The sequence below is a fragment of the Lichenostomus cassidix genome, chromosome 2 (genome assembly GCF_008360975.1).
Source record: "Lichenostomus cassidix isolate B80296 chromosome 2, HeHo_3.0, whole genome shotgun sequence".
Taxonomy (NCBI): domain Eukaryota; kingdom Metazoa; phylum Chordata; class Aves; order Passeriformes; family Meliphagidae; genus Lichenostomus; species Lichenostomus cassidix.
Genome location: NC_139482.1, coordinates 51,795,230 through 51,807,893, shown reverse-complemented (window position 1 = coordinate 51,807,893; position 12,664 = coordinate 51,795,230). Strand labels below are relative to the sequence as shown.

The window sequence follows — 12,664 nt, the reverse complement described above, 5'->3', positions numbered from 1 at the left end:
AGTGATTCTTCTGCCCCCTGGTAGACATAATCTACTATATTAATTTTCTTCTGTCCCGGCTTTTGTGGAATGGACAACAAAATTATTAACCAAATTTCCAGAAGCTGAGTAAATTGTATGTGGCTCTTCATGATCTTTTGAAGAAAAATTCACGTTGTGAAAACCTCATGTTGTGCTCCGCTATGACCTGCTCTTGTATCTCCTATTTTAGTTGAGGTCCACAGCAAACTTCACCACCTACATTCATTCACAACTTCACATCCACACCACAGTTAGGTATGGATTACCTTGCTTGCAAAGCACTTGACAGGACCTAGGGTTCTCTGCCACTGACAACTCAGACCCTGACTGTTTAACCCAGTCAAACCTTCTTTACCCCTGTTTTGCACTCCCACCTGTAATTTGGAGATGATCAAATCCTTCAACCTTTCCAGCTAAATATTCTTCTACTTTTTAAATGGTACATTCCTTAGGGCAGAAGGTTAACCACATACTTACCCAGAACCAAGCACAAATCACTCTTGGCTTTAATTTTTTGGGATCTCTGGGTAAGAATCAGACCCTAAGATGTTAACCAGCTTTTGTTTAACAGCATTTTTTAAGTTCAAACCAACTGTAAATCAGATCAGGCAGATTCTCAGTTTGGGCCATTAGGTTTACCTCATTTCCATCCTCCTGTCTTTCTATGCTCTGGGTGATTCCAGACAAGTTTCTTGCTGGTCTCTCACACTTGTTTTGTGCCATCCTACACTGCTGGAGCCATGCAAGAAACTTTAATAACAATACTAACTGCTCAGCTTGGACAGGACATAGCTATTTTTACTGGATTACTTTTCTGGCATAGCACTTAAAACAGCAAATGATTTGACACCTGTAATTTTATACTTGGAATAACACAAGGTATTCATACTTCTTTTGTAATGTAAGATAAAAGCAAACACTACATATGTTCTCATTCCAGTGCTGCTGTCTGACAGCTATTCGCCCAAGGAGAAAAAAGTACTGTTACATTACAGAAAATGTGGAAAAGTAAAAGCTATGGAAAAGAAATCATTAAATAGCTAACTTATTCCCCTGCTAGCACTAGACTGCTCCCTCCAGCATGTTTCAGAGTGTTTTGTCCAGTCTGGTTTTACAAGTTTCACATTACTTTCATTTATATATTTAATACAGCGCTGAGTCCAATGTGGTTTGGTGCTGCTTATTTTCCTTGTCTTTCAACTAGAAGACTCAGTGCTAGACCAGCTGTTCATACAGAGTCAGCTCCAAAACTACTGAAAAAATACCTGGACTCTTTCCACTGACTTCAACAGGCTTTGGATCAGGCTCAGGAAAAGACGACAAATACATTTCATGTAAGACTAAGCAGGTTACAGTCAGCAAAGTATAAAGAGGATTAGCTGTGTACAATCCAAAGGCACATAACCCTGCGTGCTGAAACGCCTGCCTAACACACTTTCACTTTCACGGAGAGAAAGGGCCAGACCCCTTTCTGGTGCTCTGCCACAAAGTCAATGCTACCATGCAAGGAATGAGTGTGTTCTGGAATCTGCCCAGTTAACCTCATTACAACTGGGATTGTCCTCAACTAGAGGTGAGAAAAACTTTTTTCTAAAATTGCAAAACCAATAAGCAAATCACGGAATCACAGAATGGTTTGCGTTGGAAGGGACCTTAAAGCTTGTCTAGTTCCAAACCCCCTGCCATAGGCTTTTTGCTTTTCAGTTAAGTTTAGGTCTTTAGACTAGAGAGCCTATGGAATAAGTATCAGGAAAAACACAATGGGTTTTGTCTCCTTCCTCTCTCAGGGAAGGATGAACTCACTTTTACTTCAGAACCTAAAATGGGTCATATTTGGTTTAAGACACACATATCTAGACTTTCACTTTCTGTCACCAAAACAGGTGGGCAATCCCAAACCAATTTGCACATACTTTACAGAGCACTGATACTACAACACACCCTCACTGTGTATGCTTTGAGTGCATGACTTCTGAAAGCTAGAAAACCTTTTATCAGGGATTATTTTACAGTAGGGGATTCATTCTGAACAATACCATCAAGTGAAGATGGTGGTGTGCAGTTATTCTTCCCACCCTTTTAAAGTTCACAGTAAAACGTGTCAGGGTTAGGGATGTTCTCAGCCGCTGAGAATGCTTTAATCAACCAGACATTTTTGTTTGGTCATGCTGTTCCCTTGGGACAGGGGACTTCATGGCACTGCTTTGTTGTAAAATGTGTACAGTTATAACCTACATTAAAAGTATGCCATTAATGAATGAACACTGGGTGTGTGTGTATGTAAAGCAGATGAGAATGCTCTTTTGATCTTCTGAGCTCCACCACTGTGGCAGACGGGTGTCTAAACTGCGTTATTACCGCACTGAAGTCTTCCCTCATTTCTCAAACAATATTGAAGCAAAAATCAGATTTCATCATGGTGTGATTTTCTTCCAGTTCAAATCTAGTTGGATGTTAGGCAGTAGGGGGAAAAAAGTATTATTCCTTTATTTATTTCTTAATTTCCCAGGGGGGTAGGAGGAATATTTCATGTGCTTGACACTCTCTGAGGCAGCCAACAGAACCTTCTCAAATTTCTGATTAATTTCAAAGCAGTTTCCACACAACATGGGAGGTGTAGTTAGCTTTAGGTACAATTTTGAAACTAATTCAATTGAGCAAGACAATGGATTTAAAGTAAGCATATTTAAAAATCATAAAGGTTTATGAACATGACTATAGTAATGGTTTTAGCCTCCAACATATGAATAGCAGTGAAAAACAAATAACCCAACTGGTGTGAGGCCACAGAAACACATGGAAGAAAGTTTATATGCAATTGCCTGTAGGAGAACAATGTAGAAAATCCTTGATAAGCCCTCCAAATATATGATTCTAATATGGTGTTGTGACAAAAACTGTGAATCCACCCAGATTCTCTCAGATTGAATGACATAGCTGTAAATGACAAAGAGGAGAGAAAAAGAGGCAATGTAGGGCCTGTGTTCTGTAAAAGAAACAAATCGAATTACCACTTCACAGGCAGCTAAGCTGATCTAACAAGTCACTTGCAAAACTGAGAGGTCAGGTCTCTCAATCTCTTTGCCAGCCTCCCAGCTGCACTTGCAACAGCTTGGTACTCCCCTGATCATAGAATCATAGAAATTGTTTGAGTTGGAAGGGACTTCAACAAACCCCCTGCCATGACCAGGGATGCTACCCGCTAGATCTGGATACTCAAGCCACATCCAATCTGGGTTTGAATACTTTCAGGGATCCCTCTGGACAACCTGTTCCAATGTCCCAACATTCTCACAGTAAAGAATTACTTCCTAATATGTAATGTAAACCTACTCTCAGTTTAAAACTATTCCCCTTTGTCCTATCATCACTGGACTGTAAAAAAGTCTCTCTCCAGCTTTTTTAGATCCCCTTTAGATACAGGAAGGCTGCTCCAAGGTCTCCCTGGAGTCTTCTCTTCTCTAGGCAGAACATCCTCAACCCTCTCAGCCTGTCTTCACAGGAGAGGTGCTCCAGCCCTCTGAGCATCTTTGTAACCTTCCTCTGGATTTGTTCTAACAGGTCCATCTCCTTCTTATGTTGAACAAAGCACTCTACATAGGGTCTCATGAGAGAAGAGCAGAACAGAGGGGCAGAATCCCCTCCCTCACCCTGCTGGTCATGCTGCTTTGAATGCAGCCCAGGACACGGTTGGATTTCTGGGCTGCAAGTGCATATTGCTGGGTCATGTCAAGCTTCCCATCTCATCCTGTCTCCAGGGCTGCTCTCAATCAATTTTCTGCTCAGCCTATTTGTGCTTGGGATTGCCCCAACCAATCTGCAGTGCCTTGCACTTGGCCTTGTTGGACTTCATGAGGCTCACACAGGCTCACCTCTCAAGCCTGTCAAGTGTCATCTCTTTTCTCCACACTGCACAGCTTGGTATCTTTGGCACATTTGCTGATCCTCTACCTTATATCTGTCATTTAGTCAGCTATTTACCTTACTATGCCAGAGAAAGCTACCCACCTTTCTGCTGTTTTTCTTCTGGGCTAATAGGACAAAGTTGCTAATGGAGAGATCCAATACATGTCAGAACCAGTGCATGGTAAGCAGCAGAATTACCAAGACCAAGGACTCCTGGAACGGAAAAAGGACTGAGGACTGCTACCTCTCTCTTCTGTGCAAACTGAAATTCTCTGAGAGTGTCTCATGAAAGAATTGTCTTAGTGCAAGGACCTGTTACTAGAAGGGAAGGGAGAACTGAAAGGAGAAGTGGAACAAGTAAGGGTCGTGTTGCTTTGGAGAAGTGTGTATATCGGAGTGCAAACTAGAGCAGTAGAAATCCCATAGGTCTGCAGAGGATTTCATGGGTAGAAAAAATTGTGAGCACATGCAGCAGCTGCAATACACAGGAGCAGGGGTTGTATAATCTATATGCAAATAACTACATAGTTCCCCCATGAAAGCATGGGGCTGACTGCACAGCCTCAGTAGCTGCACAATATGTCTGCATCAAGTCTGCTCTTTCTGATGTTTTGCATTTCATATGCATGGCTGAACAGCACATGATTCAGAGCACACACAGAACACACACAGAGCTGCTCCTGCAAGGGGCTTCATGTCCTGTAACTGCTGTGTGCCCACAGTGCTGACATCCAGAGCTCCCAGGCATGCAGCAACCAGTTCAGCAGTGTCTGGTCTCTATAGCTACCACACATCCACAAAGCCCAGACAAATTTATGAAGCCCACAAAATCTGCCAAAATGCAATTACCAGGTGGAAAGAGTAAATGTGTCTGGGAAAAGGAAGCCTGCAGCATCTAGGAAGTCCTTTGCTACTCACAGAAAAGCAAACATAGGACACCAAGTTTAGAAGCACCTGCTCTGATGAAGTGAAGGCAGGGCTGGAGCTTACGTCTCAAATTCTTCATCTTTCTTCTCTACTGACTTGATTTACCACAATAACATTTTACAACAAATTTGAGAGGGCATGCTTTCACATAATGGATACACAAGAGGTGTGTTGCAGTTCAGCTTCACAAATGTTCCTGTTACTGAGGCCATTACAAAAGCTGTATAATGAACTTATTTCAGGTCTAGACACCCAGGAAGAAAATAACTGTAAACGAGTAAGAGGCTATGCACTAAGATGAGAATCCACCCTTCTCTCACCTTTAAATGGTGTTGGCTTATAAAATTAATTACTTACATTCCTCACAGAGACACAATACTTAATTAATATTTGTTAAGTGCTTTGAAATTCAGATGGAAGACATCATACTATTGTACATCATGATTGGTACAGTGTAAAAGTGACACCATTGGTGTTGCTCAAGCAGAATGCTGAAAGGATATCTATTCAGCTTCTGATTTAAAAAGGGGAATGGATGTGGAAAAGGTTTAGGAAAGCAATTTAAAATTCAGCTTAAAGAGAAAGGAAGAACTGGGGAAGAGATGAGCTAAAATATTTTTCAGAGGTATTTACTGTGCAGTGTGCATTAATTTCTGCAAGTTGAAGCGTAAGCACCTACAGCAAAATCCTGGCTCCAGTCAAGTACATGGAAAATGTTTCACTGACTTCAGTGAGGTGAAAATTGTTAGTTTTTGTCATAATTTCCAGCAAATGCATCCCATATGCTGTTTTGCAACTTTGCACGGTTGGTTGTTTATAGTTTAGGCTCAGGAAATAACCTCATCAAGCTCGGGCACGCTCACCACGTAAAGGCAATTGCTCAGCTTCTAATCTTTCTACTACATCCCACACTTGGAGTAAACCTTTCCATTCTGTTAATTAATTTGGACCTGAGCTACCTATTTAAGTTGGTGGCAGAACTCCAATTAAATGGAAGCTGTGTGGAGATCACTGTAGATTTTGTAATAAACATGGGAAGCAAACATCCTGTGTTTAATAGTGTACACCCCTGGAGCTGAACTCATTTACTCAGAAGCCTGTGAAATTCTGACTGGAAAAACAAATCAAAACAAACCAAACAAAAAACCCCCAAACTCCCAAAGTAACAGAAATTCAGGCAACTTATTTTTTTTAAGCATTAGTCCTTCATACCTAGCAAGATTTAAGATTCAGAGAAACATGTTCCTCACCACTTCTGGATAAGGCAGAGTTAATTCAACTGAAAGCTTTGCATCTGTGAGGCTCAAAGAAGAAAGGTTAAAAACAGTAGTGGGGGGAAGCACCAAAATTTGAGAGAAAGTACCTGTGAGCTTCTAGTATTAAGAAGAGTCACTTTATAGTAGGAGCCTACAGTTACTTTAGGTAGGAAACTAAGTGAAAATGTTCTAGGCTACAAATTTTGGTACATTTTTTTTTTTAAAAGGACTGAAGACTGTTATGTGGTATATATTGGGTTCTTGGTAAGCTATTAATTACCCTTTTTCACGTGGTATGTGATGGCTTCCATCTTCTTAATGTAATCCTATACAGCACAGGAAATCTTAGAAGTACTATTTATTCTAAAGCATCTGTTAAGGTGGGCTCTCTAACCACACTACGTGTAGAAATGTTGTACTACAGCAAACCAGCACTTGTAGAGGAGTTTGGTATCTATGCAACTGCTAGACCAAATGTAATGATTAAGTTGCACATAGCAGCTCTCCCTTTCACTTGTGCTAGTATGCAGTATGTTTTTAACTGTAGTGCAGGCTCTGAAGCACGTAGGCTTATAGTTTTCTCTCTCAGTGCTTGTACAGCTGTGTCCATAAATGTATGTGTCCAGTAAAATCCAAGGAAATGTTCCTGGATGCCAGGATTAAGCTTAGATACCTGCAGCTCTAGTAACTCACATACAGCTAATATTGTAGTTCTAAGTGCTCACAGTTGCTTTCCAGTCCTACTGGAATAAGCAACATCATTCTTTCATCTAAACTCAGTAGTCAAAATGTGTTCGTGTATGAACTACATCATGTTGCTTCTCTAAGAATCCTAAGGAGAGATGATATTAAAGTGCCAAGGCAAAAATTCAAGCCTAAAGCTTTTATTGACTAGAAGTTAAACGTGTGATACTTAAATCATGTGAATACAGTGCTGTGTCGCTCCTGTAAAAAGACAGGATGTGTCTCCTTCCTCAGAATGCTCATTCATAAGATACTTACTGAACAACCAGTAACCAAATACGGCAAATGTTTCTCCAAAGTCCGCCTTTATTATGGCTGGAGATAATGGTGAGCAGGTAGAAAACCACAGAGTACTTTCCTCTAAGTACAGAGGAAAAATCACTCTGTCACCTGCTTGGCATGGGTACTTACAGGAAAGGCCACTGAAGAGATGCTAGCTATATATTTTGAAGAGGTTTCCATTTTGTAGAGGGGCCAGAAGTAAATTAAATCAGCAATCAAAGAAAGCAAGGCTACATGTAAGACTTAGTGACATCTGCACTGAGCTGACAAGACATGGAGGATTTTTAAGATAATACTGTTCCTCATTTTTAGACCTCAAGAACAAACACCATCCTCCTAAACAAGGTATTTCATGGCTTGTTTTTCTCATTGTGTGTCCATCTACATTATCCTTGACATTTTACCTGGCTAGGCCTGTCTTTATCCTACTGGCTTATACTATTTTCCCCAGTAGGTGAAGAGCAGCCCAGCAACAATCTCTAAAAAAAAACCACATCTGTATGGAAAGTATCTGAATTTCCTCTAAGCCTATCTAATGAATTCTAATCACTCTTATCTCACGTGCTTTCCAGAGTAGGTTTTTGCAGTTCTCTAACCTTTTAACTTATGTTTCTGTGCCTGGTTTTAATGCTAAAACTTCTTTTGTGGTTCTCTTATGTGATGAACAGGACACAAATCTATTAATTTTTATCTCTGGCAAGACTTGCATTCCTTCTACTTATAACCTGCCAAACTGAACTATCATTTGGCAGTTTAGTCACTCTGTATCCACAAATGCCTCTATATTCTGAGTATCTTCTTCTTTTCTCCTACCTCCAAGGTACCCTACATACATTTCCCAGCCTCAGGTGATTGATCTCTCATGTTACATTAAAATGAATGTTGTTCAGATGACCATATCTTTTTGAGTAGTCCAGATCTTGGTGTGTCACCCTGTATTTACCTTCAATTTGTGGTGTTCACCAATACCACACAACCAGTTTTAGAGGCTCTTGTAGAGTGCTAAAAGACTGAAAAGGAGTGGTGTGAGGTCATTGGGACTGTGTTAGACTTCTGTTGGATCAAATTTCCCTATCGATATTTCCATTTCTTACGGGTCTTCCTTCTGGGAGAGTTCAATATATCAATTTTAATTATTTTAATGCTAGACTGGATTCTTGTAATTACTGCTGGCTATGTCTACATCTGGAATAAGCACGAGTCTGCAAATGAAAATACCTGATCCTGAGCATTGTGTTCCCACTATGGGTTCTGTGTGTGTGGTTTGTTTAGGTTAGCTCTTGCCTGCTCTCGTGAACTTTTCCACCTATCAGTTGTGGACTGTTGGGCATTCACTGGTGGTGCAGCTTCTGGTGATCCATCTGAAAACTTCATGCCAAAGTGCATGGAGACAATCTGCTTGAAACCCACGCTCTTGGCTCTCACTCATTTAACATCATCAAAGTGAGAATCTGCACTAGTGCTGGCGCACAGATCAACACCTGTCAGACAGTCTGGGAGATTACTGTTGCCATTAATGAACTTAATCCACATCTGGAGAAGGCACACAGGGATGTGGAAGATCTCTATCTCTTTGTTAGTTAATGGGAGAAGCTTACAAAGCCAATCTTCAAAGCAGATACAGCTACAGATAGGAAAAAAGAAAACATTCCCTGTTCACTTGCCTCCAGTTTGATCTATAAGAGGTCTAATAACATGATGGCAGAATACATTTTGATGTAATGGATAATTGGGCTTACTATGTTTAGTGCAGTGATCAAATTAATAGAAGGATGGACCTTTAATTTGGTGTAGGGAGGGGTAAGAAAGGTAGGGTAAAACTCCTATTACCTGCTGTGTACTGAGGATATGCAGAGTACTCTGAGACAGCTCTGGAAACAGGGACTATGCATTTTAGCTGGTGGTATGCTATGCAAACACTTAGTGAAAACACTTAAACACCAAGAAAAGCAAATTACTCTGCCCTGGGGGAAGGGGGTTGGGATAGTTAAATTCAACTGCTATTAGTGCTGTGTAGTTGTTAAAAAACCACCACTGCACCACAGCAGATGAAAGTATTCTGTCACTTAAGACATTCTAATACCAGAAAGGATCCCTGAAACATGCAAGTCAAATGCCAGTTTAAAGTAGCTGGTGATGCTTTTTCAAGTTGCTCACAACAGGGAAAAGACTAAGAATTAATACTGAACTGATAACTTGAAATTTTACTAACATATTCCAGTATTCTTGTGTATCAGGTAACTTTTCAGAAGTACACTCTCAAGAATTTTCTATTCCTTACAATATACTGTGTAGAAAAAAAAGTTAAACTTCCTCTTCGAGGTTAGCTCCACATTAGCCTGATGGTTACGTAACTGCTCCTCCCAGAAACTGACACAATACAGCGTTTTTCTGCAACCTCCTCATTTATGCAAAATCACAGCTCAAACCTGTAGACCGAGTCACCAACAGCAGTACAAAGAAATAGAAAAATCCTGCTAAGTGCCCTTTTCCCCATCTCCACTTCCACTTGCTTGAATATGCAAGCATTTCAAAGTAGGTGTTCACACATCATTGGTTGACTTCTGTTATAGTGGTACTTGGACAGCTGGGAGTTGGACAAGCAGAGAGGTCTACACAAAAAAGTTGTCTGGAGCTGATGCAGCCAGCCTTCAGATCTGTAGCTAGAGCCTCCTCCTAATTCTCAGAACAACTGCAAGCTGAGCTGCCACCAAACATTCTCAGAGCTGCTCCGATGGCTGTGCTGCAGACTGGGTAAAGGCAGCATCGGCAGATGAGGGAAGCTGCTGTGCAACAGCAATGCTCACATGGAGGGAGCTGTCCTGGTTAACAGATAAGCTGCATTCACCTGTGCTGGCCTAACTGGGGCAGGTATAAAAGAAAGGCCAAGTGCCTTAACAGACATGTTGCTTAGGGAGGGTGTGCGTAGGCCCATCTCTTTGTGTCAGCTCCAAGTCTTAAGGTGCCTTAAGTGCAGTGAAAACAACCCCCAGCATCAGCTCTTCTTCCTTCTTGTGTTGTGGTCACAGCTGCAAAGGTAAGGATGCTATTTTGCTCCTCTGGCAGTGAGCCAAACCCCAGAAGTTTGTATTAGAAAAGTGGCCTGGAAAGTACTGTATTAACAGACATGCAAAGCCTCTGTCTTCTGGGGAATAACCAGCTTTGAAGTAAAATACACTCAGTAATAATCCATGCACACTTCATTAATTTCAGAACTGCAACAGCAAAGTACTACTTAGAAAAAGCTGCAAGATAGTAATAAAGGCTTTGGGTTTTATTTTTATTTTTTAATCCCAAAAGCTCCTTATCTCCATTCTCCATGTTTTGTCATTCAATTTACAGTAGTCTAAGTTAAAGCTCATGTAACAAAAAAAATGACACATTAAGTTTGGCTAACCTCTTCACCCCACTCTTGACGAGAATCCTTTCTTCCTCGGGGAAATAAATGCAACAGCTTCACAATTGGTACATTGCTTGTTTAAGATAACTTTTCTTTGGACTTTGTGTTTAATGGAATTTGGCTGATCTGGGATATTTCAGCACTTAATTATTTGAGATAGTGAGGGCAGCAATTTTTGCCAAGTCTTAACTACCGCAACAGGATCTCTAGGCAGAAAGGCAGTATTCTCTTATCTGTCAATATGCATGCATCTGTCTCTACCACACCCCCAGTCAAGTCTGAGAACCCTTCACACGGGCTACTGCAGAGTATGAAACGTTGGTTTACTGTTCAAATTTGAGCCAAAGCTTAGACTCAAAACAAGGCGTAGTTGCAGGTCTGAGGAGCTGCTGCTGGAACACGGGTGCTCATGCCACTTTTCCCATCCTATTGCTGAACTGTGCAGCTGCAGTGCATGCCATGTCCAGAAAGCCTCGATGCACTGGAAAAACCAACTTGCAAAAAGCCAGCTGATCCCTAAGCCTGATGCACGATGTTCAGCCAGGCGGTGGAACAGAGCCACCTTGCTGTCCCAGTCTGCTATTACTCCAGCCTTTGAGGCTGGACTAGGGGTTTTTTTTTTTTGTTCCAACACTTCAAAAACTGGCTCAAAAAGAAGCAACCCAGGCCACTCAAACTTCATGTTGCATGCTCTCTTCTTGCACTTAAAGAATTCATGTGAATGAGAAGAATAAAACCAACTAGGCTGGAAAGCAGGAGCAACTAGCCCCACCAATAAGAAGGGATAGGGGAAATCTTGTTTGCTTCAGTGCTCAGAGCAGACTTAAACAGGAAAGTTCCAATTTTATAGAGAGAGAAACACAGCAATCCCTTTCCTTTGCAGTGTTTGAACATTAAACGTGCTCAAGACAACCTGATCGCTTCACAAGCCATACCTCAATAACAAAGTAAATCTGACTGTAGTTTCCTTACCATGTGCATGAGTTACTGCAACCAACTTGCCTAATGTTTGCCGTACCTTTTCAAGTTTCGTCTGGCTCTGCTCCTGCCACCGAGTTCCCCCACACCGCGGGCACTGTGGGCCTGTGCCTGTTTTAAACAAGAGATGTTTTCTACCACATTCCTGATTATTCTCTGCATAGCAGGCTTTCTTTGTAGCTTGCTAGATAAATTTGCCTCGCACCCCTCTTCTGAAGGCGGCTGAGATGTATCTCAAGTGCAATTATCATCAACAGGGCCCGAGGGGAAATGACTTGGGGCTCTCGGGGTCACTGAGCAAGCCGCCGCCCGCCTCACAGCACCGCTGCCCTCGCTGCGCTGCCACCGCTCAGTGCCCCTGCTTTAACCCCCGCCGCCTTTCTAGGCGCCCGCCGCTCCCCGCAGTCACTGCGGCGCTGCCGCGGCCGGAGCCCCGACGGAACTGCCCCGGCGCAAACCCCTCCCGCGCCCCTTTCCGGAGCTGCTGGCCCCGGTCGCCCCCCGCCGCCCTGTTGCGCCAGGCCGAGCCCGCCGGGAGGGGCGGCGGGGCTCGCTCTGGTGCGGCGGTACCGGCGGGAGCGGCGGCGGGTCCCGCCCTGGCCGCGCCCGGGCTCGGCTGCCCGTCCCCACTCACGGCAGCGGCGCTTGGCGTCGGGCTCACGCGGGGGCCGGGGCGGCCGCCATTGCTGCGGTGCCGGCGGGGCGCGGCAGGGGGCGATGGCGGGAGGCGCTCGAGTGGCGGAGGGGAGAGTGTTCCGGCAATCTCCCGAGTCGGGAGGGACCCGCAGGGATCACCGAGTCCAGCTCCTGGCCCCGCACTGCACACTCCGAGAGTCCGGGTGCCTGAGAGCATTGTCCAACCGCTTCTTGAACTCTGTCAGGCTTGGTGCTGTGGCCACTTCCCAGTGGCCAGCCACCCTCTGGGGGAAGAACTTTTTTCTAATAGCCAACATAAACCTCCCTGATACAACTCCATGCCGTTCTGTCGGGTTCTGTCACCAAAAAAAGAGATCAGTGCCTCTCTCTCTTCTGCCCTTCGTGGGGAAATTGTAGTCTCTGATGAGGTTTCCCCTCAGTTTCCTTCAGGCTGGACAGACCAAGTGACCTCAATCACTCCTCTAATGGCTTCTCCTCACGGCCCTTCACTATC

At 43.2% G+C, this 12,664-nt stretch overlaps 1 protein-coding gene across 2 annotated transcripts in view; it reads right to left on the bottom strand.

Moving 5' to 3' along the window:
• COA1 (cytochrome c oxidase assembly factor 1) overlaps nt 1-12,382 on the bottom strand; it is a 61,438-nt gene extending 49,056 nt beyond the window's left edge. Inside the window, exons 1-2 of one of the 2 annotated variants that reach the window (XR_014849865.1) lie at nt 12,149-12,382; nt 11,555-11,625 (exon numbers count right to left, since the gene is read on the bottom strand). The gene's annotated coding sequence lies outside the window, so the exon portion shown is untranslated. The remainder of the gene's footprint in view (nt 1-11,554; nt 11,626-12,148) is intronic. The other variant, XM_085051555.1, reaches the window with a different exon arrangement.
• Nucleotides 12,383-12,664: the final 282 nt, after the last annotated feature.